This window comes from Microtus ochrogaster, linkage group LG3 (genome assembly GCF_000317375.1).
Source record: "Microtus ochrogaster isolate Prairie Vole_2 linkage group LG3, MicOch1.0, whole genome shotgun sequence".
Classification (NCBI taxonomy): Eukaryota; Metazoa; Chordata; class Mammalia; order Rodentia; family Cricetidae; genus Microtus; species Microtus ochrogaster.
Genome location: NC_022029.1, coordinates 948,307 through 968,957, shown reverse-complemented (window position 1 = coordinate 968,957; position 20,651 = coordinate 948,307). Strand labels below are relative to the sequence as shown.

At 40.2% G+C, this 20,651-nt stretch overlaps 1 protein-coding gene across 2 annotated transcripts in view; it reads right to left on the bottom strand.

The window, feature by feature from the left end:
- The window catches only part of Samd12 (sterile alpha motif domain containing 12), a 377,093-nt gene that overhangs the window by 297,909 nt on the left and 58,533 nt on the right, over positions 1 to 20,651 (bottom strand). The gene's annotated exons all lie outside the window — the stretch shown is intronic.

Genomic DNA, 20,651 nt, shown 5'->3' with positions numbered 1-20,651 from the left:
CCAGAGAACTCTTCACCACTGCACCAATTAGTATCCTTTGAAATCCAGGGCCCGTCATTCACAGCATCTCCATCTTCTTGGTGTCTTTGCTGTCCTTAATTCAGCCCTCCACCCTCATCCCTTTAATAAATACTCCAACCCTCTGCTTTGGTCTAGTCAGGGTTCCTATTGCTGGCATGAAACACCATGGCCAAAAAAGCAAGTTGGGGAAGAAAGGGTTTACTTGGCTTTCACTTCCATATCATTGTTCATCACTGAAGGAAGTCAGGACAGGAACTCAAACAGGGCAGGAACCTGGAGGCAGGAGCTGATGCAGAAGACATGGAGGGGAACTGCTAACTTTGTTCAGCCTGCCTTCTTAGAGAATCCAGGACCACCTGCCTGGGAAAGGTACCACCAATTATGGCCTGGGCCCTCCTCCATTGATCACTAATTGGAAAAATGCCTTACAGCTGGATCTCATGGAAGGCATTTTCTCAACTGAGGTTCCTTTCTCTTGGATGATTCTAGCTTATTTCAAGTAGACATAAGAACCAGCCACTAAGACTTCTGAGTGGAACTCTATTTTCAGCTGTAGAAGAGGGTCTTAACCCTCCTACCCCACACATCACTGACTTTGCTGCCTGCTTTGTCTTCCATGTCATTCATTTAGCCTCTTCTCACATAACTGTGGATGCCTATAAGTCAATCTGTCCAGCAAGTATTCATTCTTCCCCCACATCCTTATCTGCCTCCTCTTGGTGGGGCCATGTCATCAGACTATAACCATCACCTTATATCTCTGATTCTTATAACCAGTTCTACCCTCCAAGTCCATACCACAATTCCCTTTCCATTTCAGAGTGAAATGCTTAGTAAGCGTTCATTACTAGTATTCTCCAAATGCAAACTTCCTGCTTTTTATTGAAGCCAAAACTACTAGGCTAAAAAACAAACAAACTACCTAACACACTACATGAACAAAGCTTTCACCATCACCATGGATTCACACTTCTGAATTCTAGGGTCAGCTCTCAGCTCTGTCCTTAGTACACCAGGAACATTTGTTTCTAGCATCCCACCTAGGGATACTTTCTGGTTTTAGCATCAAGGATGACTCACGCCCTTCCCCGCCTACTCTGCTGTTGCTCTTTACTGAGTACTTGCTATGTCCTTCCAGTTTCCCTGGTTTCTAAGCATTTCCCAGCTCTCAGTCTGTGGCAGTTCCCTACAGAAACTCACTGAGTTTAAAAACCATTTATTTTTTGTTGCCTCCTAGATTTGTATCTACAACTTGGACTTCTCCTCTGCACATTAGGCTTCTCTACCAAGTTGCCTGTTCAATATCTCCAACTGAAAAAAAAGTATAAAAAAGAATTTCTGGTTTATATGATCACACAGCAATCCTAATCCTCTTGTCGTCCTCAGATATTACCTATGTCTTTCCAGTCACTCACACCAAAAACCCTGAATCAGACTTAGCTGTTTCTTGTGGCTGGCATTCACCCAAGCTGTCCATCACCAAATAACATTTTCCTTACCTTCAAAATAAGAACACCCAAACCCTTCCTACTGCGCTGCATCTTCATTGTTCACCCCTGGAGGATCACAATAGCTTCCTAAGTGGCATCCCTACTTCCCTCTTGCTCTTGATGCTCTTCTCTCAGCACAGTAGCCAGAGGGAGCCTTCACAAATGCTTTCAGATTATATCGCAGCCGAATACTGCTCACTCAGAGAAGAGGCAAAAAATGTGCACCAAGGTTCACTCCACTCTCTATGAAGTGTACTCTTTCTCTGTTCTCTGATGTGCTTCATGCCACCCTTTCCACAGAAGCCCTACTGGCTATTCAAGCAGTCTCTGCCTCAAGAGTTTCCGTAGAGTTAACCCGTATCTGTTGGCATCGATTTCCCCAAGATAGGCTACCATTTTCTTCCAGTCTCACAGCAAGTGTGAGCTTGTTGGTAAGGTTTCCCCTGACTTCGCACTGTTGTCCCCCATCTGCTCAACCTGTCCCATATCCTGATTTACAGATGCTTCTTATAAGAGTTACCACAGAGCACATTCTACATTTACCTATATGCTTATTGACTGAAACTTTTGCAGGAAGGTTAAGTGTCATTGCAGCAGACACAAGTGTGCATTCATTCATGCTCCATGCACCCAGAGCAGTACCTGACCCACAGGAGAAGTACCAAATATTAGTTTGAAGGAAATAATGATTTTAAAATTCATCAGGACCTTCTGTATTCTCGTGTCACATGAATCTACCACCCATCCTTCCTCCAAGTCTTTTCATATATTCCTCCTTGTTCACCTTCAAATTCACAGTCTATTTCTTATTAATCATTATTACATGAATACACATGTATGCACACACACATATACTACACAGATTCTAGCTGTGGTATATACCTAAATAAACCCTGCTAAAGATCTGTATAATGCTACTTGTATGTATATTTTCAGGGTTGACAACTTGGTATTGGGTAATCAGTTGGTGTCCTGTATCTCTCTCTCTCTCTCTCTCTCTCTCTCTCTCTCTCTCTCTCTCTCTCTCTGTGTGTGTGTGTGTGTGTGTGTGTGTAGGTGATACCTTTGAAGTTTTATCACATCCACTTTGGCATATCTATTAGAGTCCTCTTTGTTGGTCAGGACTATAGAAGACATTCCCAAAACATACAGACTACTGCTACTGCCCTTGACTCCCCAAGAAATAATAGGTAAGTCCCTGGTTGGTGAAGATACCATGCATTTCATAAACAGGGCCCAGAGACTCCTCAGCTGTACCTGACCCAAAAACCTCCTCTCTGAGATGGTGCAAGACATTTGATCACACTGTGAACCCAGAGACTGTGTTATTTACTGGAAAAACCTGCTTCTTAATAGTATAAACCAGATGGCTGAGGTTAAAGCACACTGCCATTTGCCACTTCACGATCCTCAGCAAAATTATTTACTTGTCAACCTCAGATTCTGCAAGTGCAAACGGAGTTAGTCGTTTTCTACCTCTTATTATTAAGATGCGTAAATGGGGAAACCAGTGTAAAACAGCAGGATGCTAATAAGCTTCCAGTAAGTATTAGTTATTATATACTGATAGTTTCCATTTACTCTCCACACTAAAATGTTGCCATCTTAGGACAAATAGGACTTGTTTCTTATATTGGGTCTTGAGAAGTACATTGAATAAAGTAACTGCAATAAAATGCATTTAGATGTTTTCGCATTTACAAATGCCTAAATTGCTAACTTTATTTTTTTTAAATATTTATTTATTTCCTTATGTATACAGTATTCTGTCTGTGTATGCCTGCAGACCAGAAGAGGGCACCAGACCTCATCACAGATGGTTGTGAGCCACCATGTGGTTGCTGGGAATTGAACTCAGGACCTTTGGAAGAGCAGGCAATGCTCTTAACCTCTGAGCCATCTCTCCAGCCCCTGCTAACTTTATTGATGTCAGAAAGTGAGTTAACCAAGTAGATGTGGTTTAGTGCTGTTCTCTCATCTTTGTGGCAGAGCTAAAGCTGAACTTAACTGCCAAGAGATGTATTCCTATGGACTGCTGTAGGAATACAGAAGAGTTGAGAGAAGACATTTGCAAGATACATTTCCATCTTGTTGACCCATCTAGAAGGAGACAGAAGAGAGATTTCAGCTACAGAAAATACATGTGGTGTTGGGGACCACCCCATGTTGGGCTGCCTTTTGTCAGGGATCAGCCTCGACAAGAATACCTCTTGCCAGGGTAGAGGGATGGGGATTTAGAAATATAGTAAAGAATATTAATAGCAAATGAAAATAGTAAAACGGAGAAACATACAGGATAGTATCGGGAGGAAATTCTAGTGAGTACTGAAATTTGCCCATATTTAATTTCCAACTGCATAAAATACCCCTGATCCCAAAAGGCAGGCATAAGCCAAAAAACTACATTAACATGATACGAGGAAATGGGCATACCAATTGAAGGTTGCTGGCTATGTTCGTAGTTAAACTCATTCCTAACTGCTACACCTGGGAGGAGCACAAAAACACATTTTGAGAGCAATTCTGTGTTTTGAAGAAACGGAGGTCATAAGACTCTTGTCTTGTTTTCTTGGGGATTTCCCACAAAGCGTCAGAATTCCCATTGCATGACTTCATTCATGGACTGTGTTCCAAAAGCCACGCAAGGAAAGCCTGCTTAAGATGGGTACAGACCAGAACCACCTGAGATGCTGTTAATTGCAGTTTTTGTTGTCACCCCTAGATATTTTCTTTTGCATCTCTACGACAGAGCCCAGTTCACTGTCTAGGCATAGCATGCTTGAAGCAGCACATCAAATAAGATTAGTAGAAGGAACTTAAGAAGACATGGGTCAGAAAGGTACCGGCAGACGTAAAGTAGCCAACCCATAGAAAGAGTTCATCTCCCGAGGATTACAGAAACAAGGTAAGCGACCAGTTGTGACATGGCAAGAAAAGACAGAGCCTGAATCCTTTTTCAAGGTCAAAGGCAATAAGGCCAGAGAGGTCAAAGGAACCCTGATATAATCAATATAAATCAATCTTCTTAGGCATTCGGCAAAGCAGACAAAGGAAGAGAAATACTGGCCGGCAAGACTCGAAACATTTCCCACATGAAACATTTGAACAGAAGTACTGGTCCAGGAACCGCACAGGATGTACTTTAAAAGCACCCGAAGATGTCATTCAAATGCATCCTCTACCTTCAGCTCTGAATTGGAATGTTACTGTTTCTGGGTGAAATTCTCCCAACAGGATCATGTGTTGAGCTCTTGCTCATCAGCTGATGAAAATGTTTTGGGAGGTGTCAGAACCTTTAGAGGTGAGGCCTGGCTCTGGGGCAGGGGTCTCCCTGGAATACAGACAGTAAAGGTTCTATCTTGACCTTACCTCCCACTTAGCTCTGGGCTCCTGAACCCCTATGATGAAGCAAGTTACCCCACATTTCCAGATCCATGGAACAGCGAGCTACATAAATGGCTGCATCTCCCCAGGCCATGAACCAGACAGAACAACTCCTTCCCTTAAGCCACTTATTGTGGGATACTTGGTCACAACCATGAGAAGAGTACCTGACATTCACAGAATAGCTGATTTCTGGGATATGCCCAAACCTAATGTGTCGCCACACAAGGATACTAGATTCTCCTATAATTCTAGAAACTGTACAGCAGCCTGTTCACCACACTCCTGTTTAGAAACAGGGGATCTGAGATTGAGTTAGAACTCTATCCCTTCTCTCCTTTCCAAAGAGTAAAACACGAATCCTTGCCCACCATCCTTTTTTATATGTGAGATCCTTTCTATTTTCTGTCATTTGTATAGTCACTACCATGGCTGGCCTGAGTCCACGCTGTCCCTGTGTGGGTCACGGCAGCACCCTAATAACTGGCCGCTGTGCCCCAAGTTAAAGCACATATTACTCTTCTCGACTGAGTTGCCAAAGCATTTTGATCAGATAAATTTATCACAATTCTTAAAGTTATTCTTCATGGTATCTCCCTACAGCACACAGGTAAAGCACACACCCCCCCCCCCGCACACACACGCTGTGAATACAATATATATCTTTGCTTCTTGCTTCCATTTCTAGGATATTTTGCAAATAGAGAGAGAATACTAATAATTCTTATATATTTACTGTGGATCAAGCTTTTTATTAATTTGAATACTTTTGTTTGCTCTGCCTTTATTCCTCCCCACCTCTAGCATAAAGACTAAATATTATACCAATTCTCTCTCACCATTCAGATTAGTCTTATTCCTAATCATCCATTTATATTCTGATTTTTTTCCGATGTGTTCTTTTATTCAGCCACTTGCTGGTCATCTCAAGCCTCAGCGTACAGCTGCTTGCAAGAGAAGCATGCATGAGTCTGACAGACTTCCCTTCCTCCAGAGCCAACAGGTGTGCCATATCCAACCCATGCTGCGGGACAATTCTATATTCTGTCAATCATATTTTAAATAAACACTGATTGTCTGGTAGCCAGGCAGGAAGTATAGGCAGGAAAACCACACAGGAAGTAGAAGTGGGGCAATGAGAACAGGAGCATTCTGGGAAGAATGAAGCTCATTCCACAGTCCTGCCCAGAGCACAGAAGAAGCAGGATGTGACCTGCCCTGCTGAAAATGGTACTGAACCATGTGGCTAACATAGATAATAATAATGGGTTAATATAAGTTATAAGAGCTAATACAAAGCCTGAGCTAATGGGCCAATCAGTTTATTATCAATACAGACCTCTGTGTAATTTCTTTGGGGATTTACTGGCTGTAGGAACTGGGCAGGACAAAAACCCCAACAAGTAGGTCCTCATGTTACAAACCCATACAACTGCCAAATTTCCCAGATAATTCTGAGTTGAACCATTTATGTAATGTAAATGATACATTTTTTTCTTTCATAAATTCATACCTAATATGTACTTACTTATCTTTTGAGGTGAAATGGGAGGTCCTTACAGACCAGTTCTTGCCAGGATATGCAACAGTCACTATAGAATGTTTCCAAATTCATCGATTCTTATGCATTGCAGTTTAAGATGAAAAGATGTAGAAACATGAGTACACAGCAAGGAATTAGGATCTACAAAGCATTGTCCTAAACAATGTGCATTTCGTTCTTTACTCTCACATGAACATCACTGAAAATAAATCATGTCAGAAGAAGCATATTAATATAATTTTACCCAAATTATTAATATAATAATGCAAGCAACTGCAATTGTCGTTTTTTTACCTGTGATCCATTTTTCTACAAAGACCAAAACTGTCTTTTGCATATTGAAAAAATGCGTAAGTATAAATACATTTTGTAAACTGAATCACACTTTTTATTTCAATTGTATGGTTCTTTTCTATTTTAACAATGGGCCTTGAAACACCTGTCATAGTATAATTTATAAATTATGGGTGTTTGTCACTTAAATCTTTATAAGTCTATTGAATGGACATACCTCAGTTGGTTTAGCTACTCCCTTACCAGCGGACATTAGTTTATTTCTAATTTTTACTCTAATGATTATGTCATAATTTAAGTATTCTACTAATGAAAATTGTTTCTATTTTTTTCTCTACAACAAAAATACATTGACATAAGAATTCTTATGTTTATATGACTGCACAATTGAAGGCAGAATGACTGGGTTAAAAGGCATATATATGAAGTATTGCCAAAATGAATCAAACACAACATTTTATCAAGAACATTCTCATTAACAGCAACTGTAAGTACCCACTGTCTGCAGTACTTGTCAGTACCAGATATTTTAATGATTAAAAAAAAATTCAGATCTTGTACAAAGGAACCTCATTTGGAAAATGAATTTATTTGGTTACCAGTGAAGTTAAGTACATTAATTTGTGGTCACATTGAATTTATTCTTTGGACAGCATACCCATTCATGTGTATGTCGGTGTGTTTAATGGGTTTATTATAAGTATTTGTCTGCCTAAATTATGCCTAAATAATAAATAAAAGTAAATCCAATGCCTGCTATTGAGATTACAAATATGTTCTTCTGTGTTGTCCTCTATGTTAAACTGTGTTCATGTGACCTTTTATGTGAAGTTACTAGTTATACAATAATTACAAAGCTTTTCTCCTAGCAAAAATGTAATGCTTTCTTTCAGTATATTATATTGTTGCCTATATGACATTTATTTATATATAGTATACCCTAAGATATTTATATTCTCTTTATCCCAACTCAAATATCATTGTCTCTGTTTTGCAAGTGACAAGGTTAAAACTCAGAAGAGTGAAGGAACCTACTCCACATGACAGAGGTGGAAAGTGGTTTAGCGAAGTTTATAAACCTACTGACACTTTTGAACCACCATGTCCTGCCTCTCAAGAGTAATGCATGATCCATTCCACATTAAATCATTATTATACTCAGTGCAAACAGCCTAGGAATGTCACTCAAGTCAGTTGTGCAGCTTTAGCAGTGTGAGCTGCCTTGGCATTGCCAATCATATATAGATATACCTGCCAAGATCAGCTCTGTATTTTCTCAGAGATGGAATCACAAGTCCAGGAATAGAATTCCATCATTATTCAGCACCAACTAGCTGCTATCACAAAAATAAGAATATCCCAAATTGGCATGCTCTCGAATGACAGTTCTAAGTTCTCTTGTCTGTCCCAGAGATCGCCAACAATAACCACAGAAGAAGAAGAACAGGGCTGACTTCTACCCAAGACCAGAGGCTGAACTATTCTGGCTCCAGCGTCACCAGTAAATACTCTACTATACTTTGAGAGATAATTTTGGTATTTATTCATCTCTTCTATTTAGTAATAGCCTCAATGGAGACTTTGGTGTGTCATTTCAGTTATAATGTTTTTGTTTTTTAAAATGGGAATGTTCTACCCATACTAAAAACACAGAAACATAGCCCCTGAAAGGGGGCTGACAGTCCTCTTGTTTGTACCATGGTGATTTCCTAAGGCTGGGCCAGTTATCCACACTGGATCAATCATACTATCTCTTCCTCAAATTCACAAATGAAAAAGAGGGGGGTCAAATCTGACAACAAGGTTAAAACTAGGCCAGATAAACTTAATTCATTTGCTGCTTCATGGACTGGAAATGAAAACCTACTGCAAGGAAGAAAATTAGCAAAACAGAGAAATGGATGCACACCATAGACAAAAGCTGGAGACCAAATATGATTTAGGATTCTGACAACAATATTTGGAATGTCATACATTGACTCAATAAATATTAATGGTGTGCCAGACTCTAGGTTCATTGACTGAGGAGTGTAAATGGCTATTAAATCCTTAAAATAAATTTGCAAAACTACATTTGTGCTTAAGCTAGCAGTAGGGCTTTCCATTTCCTACCATCAGAGACTTAACAACCAACATAGATCCACAAATAAAAGAATCCCCTATCGGAGGGATGCTATGCCCTTTCAGTTGATCCAGACTCTGGCTCTATTTCACAGGTACTCAATCTATACTACCCGAACCATCATTCATTTTACATATCTCTCCCATCACCTGAAAGTGACCCCAAATTCTTATACTGTGGTGATTCTCAACCACCATGATACAGGTCCCCAGTGTACTGTGACCAGTGATGAGGTCTGTCATTACTAATTATTAATTCTAATAAGACACTAAAGTTGGCCATTGCTTGATGATTATTCTTCCTCTGCAGATTCAAGGTCATCTGTAATGATGGCAATCCCATTGACATTTCTATCCATTATCTTAATGGAGAGGAACCTGATACATCCAGCAAGGAGGAATTACACACAACTCTGAGTGTGTGTGATTCCGTGTACACGGCGATGTTTTGTCTTCATGAGGGGAAAAAAAATCCTACTTCTTATTGAGGAAGATGGGAATTTAAGGATCTTGGAGACTGTCTTCCCTAGAATTCCAAATATGTCCTAGAAACATTATAAACTAAGGCTGCTACTACAGATATTGCACAAAGAAATTTTTCTGCTCCTTAAATGTCCACCATTATAGTGTGGCCAATAAAATGTGTCCATGAATGTACCAGACCTTTGTCCTTGAAAAGTTTTATATCAAGCTGGAATAGATGTAAAGATGAGCTAAAATCCAAATAATGGGATCAAACAAAAGAGAGAACAGAGCTGGGAACATTAATTTTTTTTTTTTTTAGCTGTGTTCACTTCTGATGAGAAATAACCCTTTGTAAAGTCACAAGACCCGGGTGGGACAATGCTGGCCCAAGGGTGAACATGTGACCGAAGTAGAGCCAACTGAGATTGTTTTTGAGAAGATGAATTGAAACAGGGGAGGTCACAAGATTTTCTCTCATCTCAGCTGGCAGAAATACATAAACCTAGACCTACAAGAACCCACCTTTGCTTGGAAATCCCATTTAGGAGTGTGTCTTGGGACTGTATATGTGTGACATCACTAGATCCTTATGACCCGGGAAGTGCAGTGGTGTTCAGTCCACCTTTCTGATGAGCCCAGGCCTCTGAGTTTAAGCCTTTGTCCGAGAACATACAATCACTAAAGAGATGAGAAGAGATTTCATTCCATCTTTTTAGACTTATGGCTCATCCTCCTCCCAGAAAGCACAAATATTTTATAAGGCTCTGTGACCAGTCTGAAGCATCTGTTCATACCAACTCTTTGGCTACTGGAAAGTATATATTCCATATTTTTAAAGCGCATTAGGCTATGAAAATTTGGGGCTTTGTCAAAGCTACTCAAACCTACCATTGTAGGGGAAGGAATATGGACGGCTATGTGTCAATAAAACTTTATTTACAAAACAGACAGCAGAAAGAAGCAGGGTTTAGCTTTTTAAGCACTAGATTGGTGTACTAAGCTGTTCTCACTTGTCATTCAGCCATATTTAAATTCCATATGAATAAACTCCATTTAAAAAAAATATTACGTCACTTATGATGAAATGCATAATTATTTCATTGAACGGCAAGCAAAATACACGTACTAATTAACCTGGATAATAAATGAGTTAACTCTAGGGGATTCTCAGTACTATTTGTTCTTGAAGACTATGCAGAATATTTAATAGAAATGAACCAAAGTTGACATGAGCCAATCTGAGAGGATGGACATATGTTCTCTGCAAAGGGTAGTTTGACTTGTGCAAGGAAGGAAAACTTACTAGGCCAATTAAGAATGGGGATCTAGGCTGCATGAAAAATAAATAAGTGTTAGGGACTTGCAGGCAAAAGCAGGATAAGAAATTCAAATAGTAAAACCAGAGTGCCCAGAATATACTCTGGGATTTTTAAAGATGATTGGATACTTTTACTCTCTGAGGGAAACCACATACATATATTCCTGTTCGTTTCACATTTAAAAAAAAAATAGATCATTTTATGAATAATTAAATGCTTTAGGAACACATTTAAATATCCATAGTGAACAATATTTGCCACATACACGAACTACTTAGACTATTGTACTAAACAGAGAACACAGTCTTAGAGAATCAGAGACTTTAGAGCACTCAGTCCTAAATGGGATGTTCACATGAGATTTCTCTCCTCGAGGCTCAGAGATCTGTGTGGGAAAGTGGGCTGAAAAATGATAAGAGTGAGAGGTGATATTTCAAGGAAATAGTGTCTTCAGACACAACAAGACTGATGCACATACGAACCCACAGGGCCTGCACAAGTACACGTCAGATGGGATCCCAGCCTTGAGACGGGAAAGGAGACATAGGGTGCAACCTGTAACTAAGAAGCTTTTTGCAATTTACACCTGCTATCATGGAAAACACATCATTTTTTTTTCCTCCAATGAAGTATCACTGAATATATCAACGACATTTCAGGGTAGGTAAGCCCTATGCAAAAGAGTAGTCCCAGCACAAAACAGACAATCATATTCTTTTGTGTGTGGTGGGGGTAGGGAGCTTTTTGTTTCATTTTGTCTGGGCATTTCTTTTTTAATCTCATTTGTGGTTTTTTGTTTGTTCTGGTTTCTTTTTTGAGAGAAAGGAAGAGGGAGAGAGAGAGATGTGGACAGGATGAAAGAATAAGACCACGAATTTGGGTGGGCAAGGAGGTGGAAAGGAGTTGGGGGAGGAGAAAACATGATCAAAATGTATGGAAGATTAATTTAAAAGGAAAAAAAATAATTTTGATACAGACTGTAAAGTCCGGTGTCTAAGAGACTATCACTCTAAGGGCACCTGGGCGAGGCTAAAACGCTGCTTTCATCTTTTAACATCACTACGAGGGAAAACAAAGGACTTCTTGGGTCTTCCACGGCTAGGGAACTGGAGAATAAGGAAAGAAAATTTGATGGTAGTTGCTTCTATGAGATTACTTATAACTGGATATAAGTGAAAGTTAATTTCCAGGCTCATACACATTTAGGTAATGACAGGCTGTCTGCAAACACCATTTAACAAAATGCATTTTCTCCTGTTAGGAGGATCAATTTGCCTTTGAGGGATAAAGCGTTCCTGCATATGATATAAACAAATGGAAGCCTGGACTTCCCAAGGTTGCTTGTATTTTCCTTTTTACCTTCATTGTCATCGTGTATGCAAGGTTATGTCGAACCCACACACCAATAAGTTGGCAGATATCCATGCACTACAACAGGTCAAAGGAAGCCAACATAAGAGAGAAAAGAGAAATGTAAGAGGTGAATGAGGGAAGGGGAGGGGAGAAGGTGAAAGGGGGATGGGAAAAATGGGGGTGGGTGCAAATGAAGAGAAATATGAGTAAATAAAAAACATCAAATCAAGTTGAGCAGTCTAAGAACAAAAGAAAATCATGCTCTCCCTATAGGCTTGAGCCCTCCTCCCCTAAAAAAGAAAAAAAGTCAAGAGCCCCCCTTTCTTCCTCTGAACCCCTTTATAATTTCCTACTACGTGTATTCTTCTGTTACCATCTCATACATTTTTCTGTCTCCCTTCTCATGATAACATTCTAATTTTGTGACCTACAAATAAATGAAATAAACCACAACAACACAAACATATGAAGATGTCACAATGAGACTCGCTAGTTTGAGTGCCAACCTGGAACATTAATTCAAAACATTGTATTTAATGTCAAGACACATTCTCTTGAAGGTCGCATCCATCCTCCAGCCTTGTGGACTTCCTGCTCGGCTCCTGCAGTTTCACACTAAGTATCCCCCAGGGTCTAGGCATCTAGCCCTGCCGTCATATTTCCTCATGCCCGATGTCAATCATATCCCATTTGGTAGAAATTTTATATTACTCCGCCAATGTCTCATCATCATTTGGGTCTAATGAGCAGACTCTATTTCCCTTTATATGAGTGACCTTCATTTTATGTGACATAGTCAAACAAAAGCCTACCTTCTCCTCAAGCTGGATTTTCCTTCCTGCCAAAGAAAGCCCAGCGACCTTGATGTTCAGCGATCATCAATAAATACCCTGCCTACCTACCATGTTTTAGTTCTGTTTCTGTCTTTGCATCCTTTCTGTTAGCATTCACAAATTTCTAGGACAGAATCTTTATATTCACTTTTCATGCCATTCTCTCCTTTTCACCATCCTAAGCCACTGGAACCAAATGAACCTTCCTAAACTATCACCTCTATTCTATAATTCTCCTACTAAGAAACTGATTTAGGGTTTCTGCATACAGAATAGTGTTTAATAGTTTAGGTCTGACTTTCTAAGCCTTTTACCATCTCCTCTAACCCTCTTCCTATACTTTCCCCAAACCACAGCCTACCCTGGCTCAGGATAGTCCTCCAGTTCTCATGTCACTATTCATTGTTACCTTTTCCAGCCACATATTTGACAAAATGCTACGAGTATTTTAAAAAAAATTATTTAAATGCTTGATGGCTGTGGGACAATGGCATTGATTAAATACCATTGATTAAGTGGTAAAGATTTGTCACTTGTACTGGTTTAATAAAATGCTAATTGGCCAGTAGCAGACAGGAAGTATAGGCGGGGTGACCAGAAGAATTCTGGGAAGAGGAAAGCCTCAATCTGCAGTCATCACCCAGACACAGAGAAAGCAAGATGAGAATGCCTCGCTGAGAAAAGGTACCAAGCCACATGGCTAACACAGACAAGAATTATGGGTTAATGTAAATTATAAGAGTTCATAAGAAGCCTGAGCTAATAGGCCAACCAGTTTATAATTAACATAGGAATAAAATGTGTATTTCTTTGGGACTGAACAGCTGTTGGACCAGGCAGGACAGAAACCTCTCTCAACATTTGATGAGTTGACGTCATCTTTTATTTTTATAATATGTTATAAAAATTCTAGCGACGTTGTGGTTTAGAGATATATCTAATAAGATATTGATTAGAAATCGCAGATTCATGATGTAAGAGAAACCAGAAACCAAAAGGAATCCCATTTCCTGCCCAGACTTTGTTAAGGGATGCAGCCTTCTTTAGACACTTCCAAGAAAAGGTACTAAGGACAGACTGGCAGGCCAGTAGTTAGAGTAGTAGTAGCAGTAGCTTAAGGAGGGGCACACTACACAAAGGCATCTGCTTCCGTAATAAGAGCCACACTTACCTTCAGCACGTAAATGACAAGGGCTTACTAGAGTATGGCTGTTCTAGTCACAAGACCCTTGAAATGATGAAGACTCCAAGTCAAAGAGGGTAGGAAGGTACCCTAGGATTTTTCCCAAGTTGTGCCCTGAAAACTCAAATTCAGAATAAAGCAACTTGCTGCGTATTATTGAGAATCAAAAGGAAAAGAACAGCTTGATGCAGAGATGGGTCAAACCTCTCAAGCTGGGTGGTTTTCCTTCCTCCTGTTTGTTAACAACTGAACAAAAGGACAGTCAATAGCTCTCCTCTTGCTACATCCCACCTTTTTCCAACTGCCTTCCAGCTCTATACTTTCTGTTTGTCTTCTAATTTTGAAAGCCCTAAGGGGAAAGAAGAGGGGAAGGTAGATCTGATGAGAACATGCATTGCGTCAGATACTGTGATATGTGCGTTCACACACAATGGAGAGAAGAATGGAAGGAAAAAGATAGAAAGGCTAAGGTAACATCTAGAACAGAATCAAGGCACCAATGATGAGTTGTTTCATGCTAGCTGTAAGAGAACTATGTAGGGCAAGTGATAAAAAGCAGATGGTCCAGCTTCAGCCATGTAAAGATAAATCAGTATACCTGCGAGGAGACATAAAACCACATAAATATGCTATGGTATGCATATATGTGTATATTCACATACATGCACATAAGGTTACACACACACATATGGTTAGAACTGCAAGACTAGGAACTTACTTCCTCTGGACCCTACCATCTTTGTTTGAAGGGGAGGAAAGATGAAAGATAGCATACTTCTGTGTATCTTAATGCTCCCAAGAAATAAAGACAAAAACCAAACCCATTGCAAATTAAATAGTGACATGGAAGGAACAGTAAGATACTTCCCAATTTCATAAATATGAAAATTTTACACCTTTGAATTGCTGAGCTACAAGTGCCTACTACAGCCATCTATGTTTCTATCTCTGGTAACTGAGGTCAGGTCCCCAGGCTACATAGTCAGGGAGATTGTGCATAATCTCCAAGTTATCATTCAACAGAATTCCGACGAGCAACTGAGTTCCAAGAGAGATCCATCCTTTCCCTTATGCTTGCTTGCCTGTGGATGACATGCACAAGGCAAAGCAGGCTGCTGAGCACAAGGTGAGCTTTCCACACTTGTGGGTGTTTCTATTTTCATACAACTCTTTTTGCATGAAAGGAGCTAAAAAAAAAAACTGTCCTCATGTACGATGACAGAGAAGGTTGTAGTGTTACCAGAGAATAGAGGAAGGTGACTGATCTGGACCTGAACAATAATTAGTAACAAATTCTGTCACGGTGCAGTGGGGGAGAGTTTTCTGGGAGGAAAGGAGCTCTTGGGGCTGTTCTCTCTTTGAGAACACCACATCCAACATTCCTGGCAGTGGGGCTCACTCCATAAGATCGCCACCAGTCCCCAGGGAATCCAGATGAGACTCTCTGGGATAAAAGCAAACCTGGATCCTTTCTGTTGTCTGTTGTCAGTGAACAGAGCATCCCACCTCCTTCCAAGACAGGGGATGAGGAGTGATAAATTAGCCCTATAAAATACTTTGAGTTTAGATTTGCTCTCTCCCTTAATTACCAGGAAACATTTCTACAGAGGATATTTTTTTTAAAGCAGAGATATAAAATTACAGTGTTGAACTCCCCCAGCAAGGCCCTCTGCACCTCCTCAAGTCCCATCCCTTCATTCTGGCAGCTTTGCTTGTAACACTTGGGAAGCTTGATTATTCAAGGTGATGATGTCAACCCTGCAGCTCTGCAGCTTGGGGAGGGACAGAAGGAACACATTACACAGACTCAGCAGGAACCCAGCCCAGCTAGCTCTTGGTGCCTGGAAACACAACAGAAGGCCACATCAGTTTGCTTTGCAGGAGGCTCCCAGCAAACACAAAACCAAAGGCAGCCACTTAATTACAGATACAAAGCGGTCCTCGTCCGTGATCATTGAAAATCATCTTTCTCCTTTTTCTCCTTTTGTAAAAACAATGATGGGTCAAAAGACACACTGAAAATGAATGTCCATTGGCTGCGAAGGACTTTTGCTTCAGACCCTCTCAGAAATAAAGAACTGCAAGTCTTGAGGTTACAGGGCAAACATTCCAGAATGGAAGGATAACTCAATAATAATAATAATAATAAGAGACAGCTGAAAGACAGCACTATCCCTGGGTTCTTCCTTAAAAAGAAAAGAGAATCAGCTGAAACTCTTGACACCAGGTCCCTTGTGCTCCTTACCTGGGATGCCTGTCCCAGTTTATAAACCAAAACTTCAGTGAGGCTTTTCCTGGCATCCCTAAGATAGGGTCACTTTTACCCTTTATGTTATCTTGAGAAGTATGGCTCCAAGGACATTGATAGCAGCAGATATGATGTGGGGTTTTAAGTAATCATTTATACTGTTTGATGCCCTTTAGCCTATAAGCTGAACCCATCCCATTCACACAAGAATTCTTGTGCCTAACCCAGTACTCAGCCCATGGATATACACAATATAGCATGGGCACATATTTAATGACCAGTGGTCCACAATGTTATGATCTGCTGGCCTGGTCTGTCACCTGGCACCATATTTTTAAAAAAGAATAATACACCCTGCTGCCTGCTTCCAGACTGTAGTCTTTATGGTATCTTAGAAGGCAGAATGTGAGCATGTTGACTTAGGCTGATAGATGAACATAGGACATTGCCCACATTTTTGTCACTTGTAGTACCTACCTTTCTGTATCAACTTAAAACTTGCCTTTTCTTACTAGCTTTCTTTAAAATTATTGCCTATGTTACTTTCTCTATGCCCTAGGCAAGAATAGCCAGGATGTCATTATTTGGTGTGTTAATGATATTTCTTCAAACACACACACACATACACAAACATATAAATATACATATATACACATATAAATTCTACCATTACATCAAACATTGTTCATCTTGTATGCCACCTCCAACCCCCAACATTCAGTTCTGAGGGAGTATAAGTAACTCACCTGAAAAAGAATCCAGAATTTATAAAATATTCAAACTAAAAACTCACTAGAGATTATCAGAGGCAGGCTTTTCACAACAGATATGGATATCACAGCCTAAGACCCTCCTGTATTCTTCTCTAGTGATGAAATCAGTGAGAAGAGGCCATCAGAAAAACATGTAGAGCCCTAAGCTCCCATTTTCATATTTTTTTCTCTGACTACCCAGTGGACAAACATGAGAAAGAGATAGGACCTTTCAAACATCAAAAACCTTATGGGACGTGTTTACAGGATACTGCAAATATACACTTTTATTAAAATGTCTGGAAGAAAATCAAACAGGTTCGGCTGGGTTAACAGACACATCATGCATTTTTCTGCTCAGCTTCCCAGTACCTTGCACTGTGGCCACAGTAGCTTTATAATGGGAAAAGCACAATTTATACATACACCATGGATAACCTAATTCAGTGATTCTCAACCTGTGGGTCACGACTCTCAGAGGGGTTGCATATCTGCTATCCTGCATATCAATCAGATACTTAAAACACAATTCATAATAGTGGCAAAATTATACTTATAAAGTAAAAACAAAATTAATCTTATGGTTGGAGTCACCACAACATGGGGAACTGTATTAAAGGGCCACAGCATTAGGAAGGTTGAGGATGACGTATCTAATGTGTCAACATGGCTAGGGTATGATACTCAATTATTGGACCAAACATTACTAAGTTATTGCAGTAAAGGAAGGAGCTTTGTTTCTTGTTGTTTGTTTGTTTGTTTGTTTGGTTGGCTGGTTGCTTTTTTGTTTTAACAGTCATATTCAGTAAAGTAGGGTTTGTTTTTGTTTTCTATAACAAGGATGGATGTTACCTTATCAATGTAGTTGAAAGCTAAATATAAAGATGGGTATCCTATAGGAGGAGGAATTCTGCCTAGTTACTGCAAAATACAAGTCCTCTCTGGGTTTCCAGCCAGTGGGCCTTGGCCACAGCATTCATACTTACCAGTCTCTAAGACCATGTATTGCTATAAACAGACAGACAGACAGACCTAGACTATAGTGTTCTGTTGTCCTGTTTCTCTGAAGAGTTCCGAATATCAAACCTTACTCTTCCATGACAGTATGTGCATTTTGGGAAGACAGGTTTATATCTAAAGATAACCCGTGAGAGATTTGTAGAGAAAACGAAGGAAAAAGATCATCCAAGAACCACCAAAAGCAGACATGCTTCTGTTATTTGCTAACACAGCAAACGTGGGAAGAAAGCAAATTATGGCACACAGAGGGTCCCTCCCCAAATCAGCTCGCTATAAATGAGCTCCCACATGAGCTTCTTTGGGGTCCTGATGTTGTTTATCTTGATGCCTGATTTGCATTCTTTGTTTTGTTTAAACCACTAATAAAACAGCGACAACACTCCTACCCAAGTTTCACAGTTTGCTCCTGATAGTTTCCTTTCTTCTTGAGGAGGTGCCAGAGAAAACAAACGAAACTCATTTCCCTAAGACAGCAGTATTTCCTCCCCCAGCTCCTCCACCCCTGCACAATGGAGCCAGTAGGATGTTTCTCTAGTGCACTTTGTATTACTGATAGGCAACAAGAGGCTCATCTTCCATGCGGTGAGAGACACCACACACAAAGCCTTTTGTTCATGAATCAAGCCGGAGCACGAATTCCATAGCCTAAGGTGACAGCCACATCGGCATTCAAAAGTATTAATATCATAATTTAAGACTATTTTAGAGATCTATTCTACACTTCAAATCAATACATCATAAATCTCCTGGTTGCCATTCAGGGACTGCTGGCACAGGTGAGGTGCAGGGCAGTTCCTGGCTCTGCTGTGCCTTCCTCATTGTACTCTTGCCCAGGGGAACCAAGCAAGATGCTCATTACATACCCCAACCAGAAGGAGGAAGCCTCTTTCTCATTGCAGCATGAAATCTGGCAACGGGTACACTGAATTCTTAAGAAGGGTGTCAAGTCACTACCTAGTAATGTGACTCTTAACAAGATGCTTTAGGTACAATTACCGGTCTTGGTGACTTCCAGTATCTTTACCACTAGTGATGTAGCTTCTGGACCACTTGGGAAATACATAGATCATGAACTCATGGCAAGTGGGTAGACACTTGAATTCATGGTATTCTAGTATGTTTTACCATACCTAGAATTCAGATGAAGACACAGAAATTTAATTTTTTCTTTCCTGAACTACTGGCTAGACATTTTGATTCAATCTTTGTCTTCAAAGGGTTTGGCTTTTAAATCCACGTATCCACCCTCAGTCAAAGACATCATAGAGTCATTGTGTTTCTAGCAAATGAAGATTTATTTACTTCCTTGCAAGGCCTAGCATGCATTGGTTAGGATATGCTTCATATTCATCCAGTGTTTCTGGAGATTTGTGAAAGGGTGAACTCTAGTTTATCTAACAAGCAATGCTGCAAGAACAAAGCACCATGACATACATCACACGGACAGCAATCAACGGCTCCCTAAGTGCCTGCTGTCATTATAGGTATCTTCTCCTTTTAGTGTGTAAGTTAACAAACTCAGGAAGTCCAGCATGCCATACTTACTGGGTGACTATACAAAGTTGGTATCTTTAAATTAAGTACATGAATAGCAAATCTGTTGTGTTTGTTAAACACAATGTGAAATCAACTAGGTGACCTTTGATATGAAAACACTAAGTTTAAAATAAACTCTGAGGCTATAACAGCATCATAAACTGATCTCACATAGCTAAGATTCAGAACTCTAGTGGCAGAGATAGAGTCAGCTCAGTGGTTAAAAGTGATTACTCTTCCTCCACAAAATGTGTGTTACATTCTCAACACTTCTCTCAGGTAGCTCACAACTGCCTGTGACTCCATTTCAAGGAATCTGATGCCTCTGATCTCTATAAATACCTCACCCTCAAGGATACAAACTCACATACAGATGTACACACACATAGTTTTTTTAAAAGATAGCAATATATATATATATATATATATTTTTTTTTTTTCTATGAACATTCTTTTTTATTTTTATTATTATTCTAAAAAATTTCCACCTCCTTGCCTCCTCCCATTTCCCGCCCCCATCCCCTTACTTCCCCTCCCCCTCTCTCTCCAGTCCAAAGAGCAGTCAGGGTTCCCTGCCCTGTGTGAAGTCCAAGGTCCTCCCCCCTCCATCCAGGTCTAGGAAGGTGAGCATCCAAACTGGCTAGGCTCCCACAAAGCCAGTACATGCAGTAGGATCAAAACCCAGTGCCATTGTCCTTGGCTTCTCAGTCAGCACTCATTAGATTGTTTTATCAATAATTAAAATTTTTTATTTATTTTACATCCTGATCGCAGTTACCTCACCTAACCCCCTACTTGCCCTCTATCCCTCCATCCACCCATCCACTCCTCCTGTTCTCCATTCAGAAAGGGAACAGGCCTTTCATTGGGGGGGGGGTGACAACAAAGCATGGTGCATCAATTTGAGGAGGGACTGAACTCCTCCCAAGGCTGCATCAAAGCTGAGCAAGACAACCCAGCATGGGGAAGAGGTTCAGCACTCATAGGTGATGAGGCAAATATGCTGGAACTTACTGAACCTGGATGGAGGTGGGCGGTCCTTGGACTTCCCACAGGTCAGGGAGCCCTGATGGCTCTTCGGGCTGATGG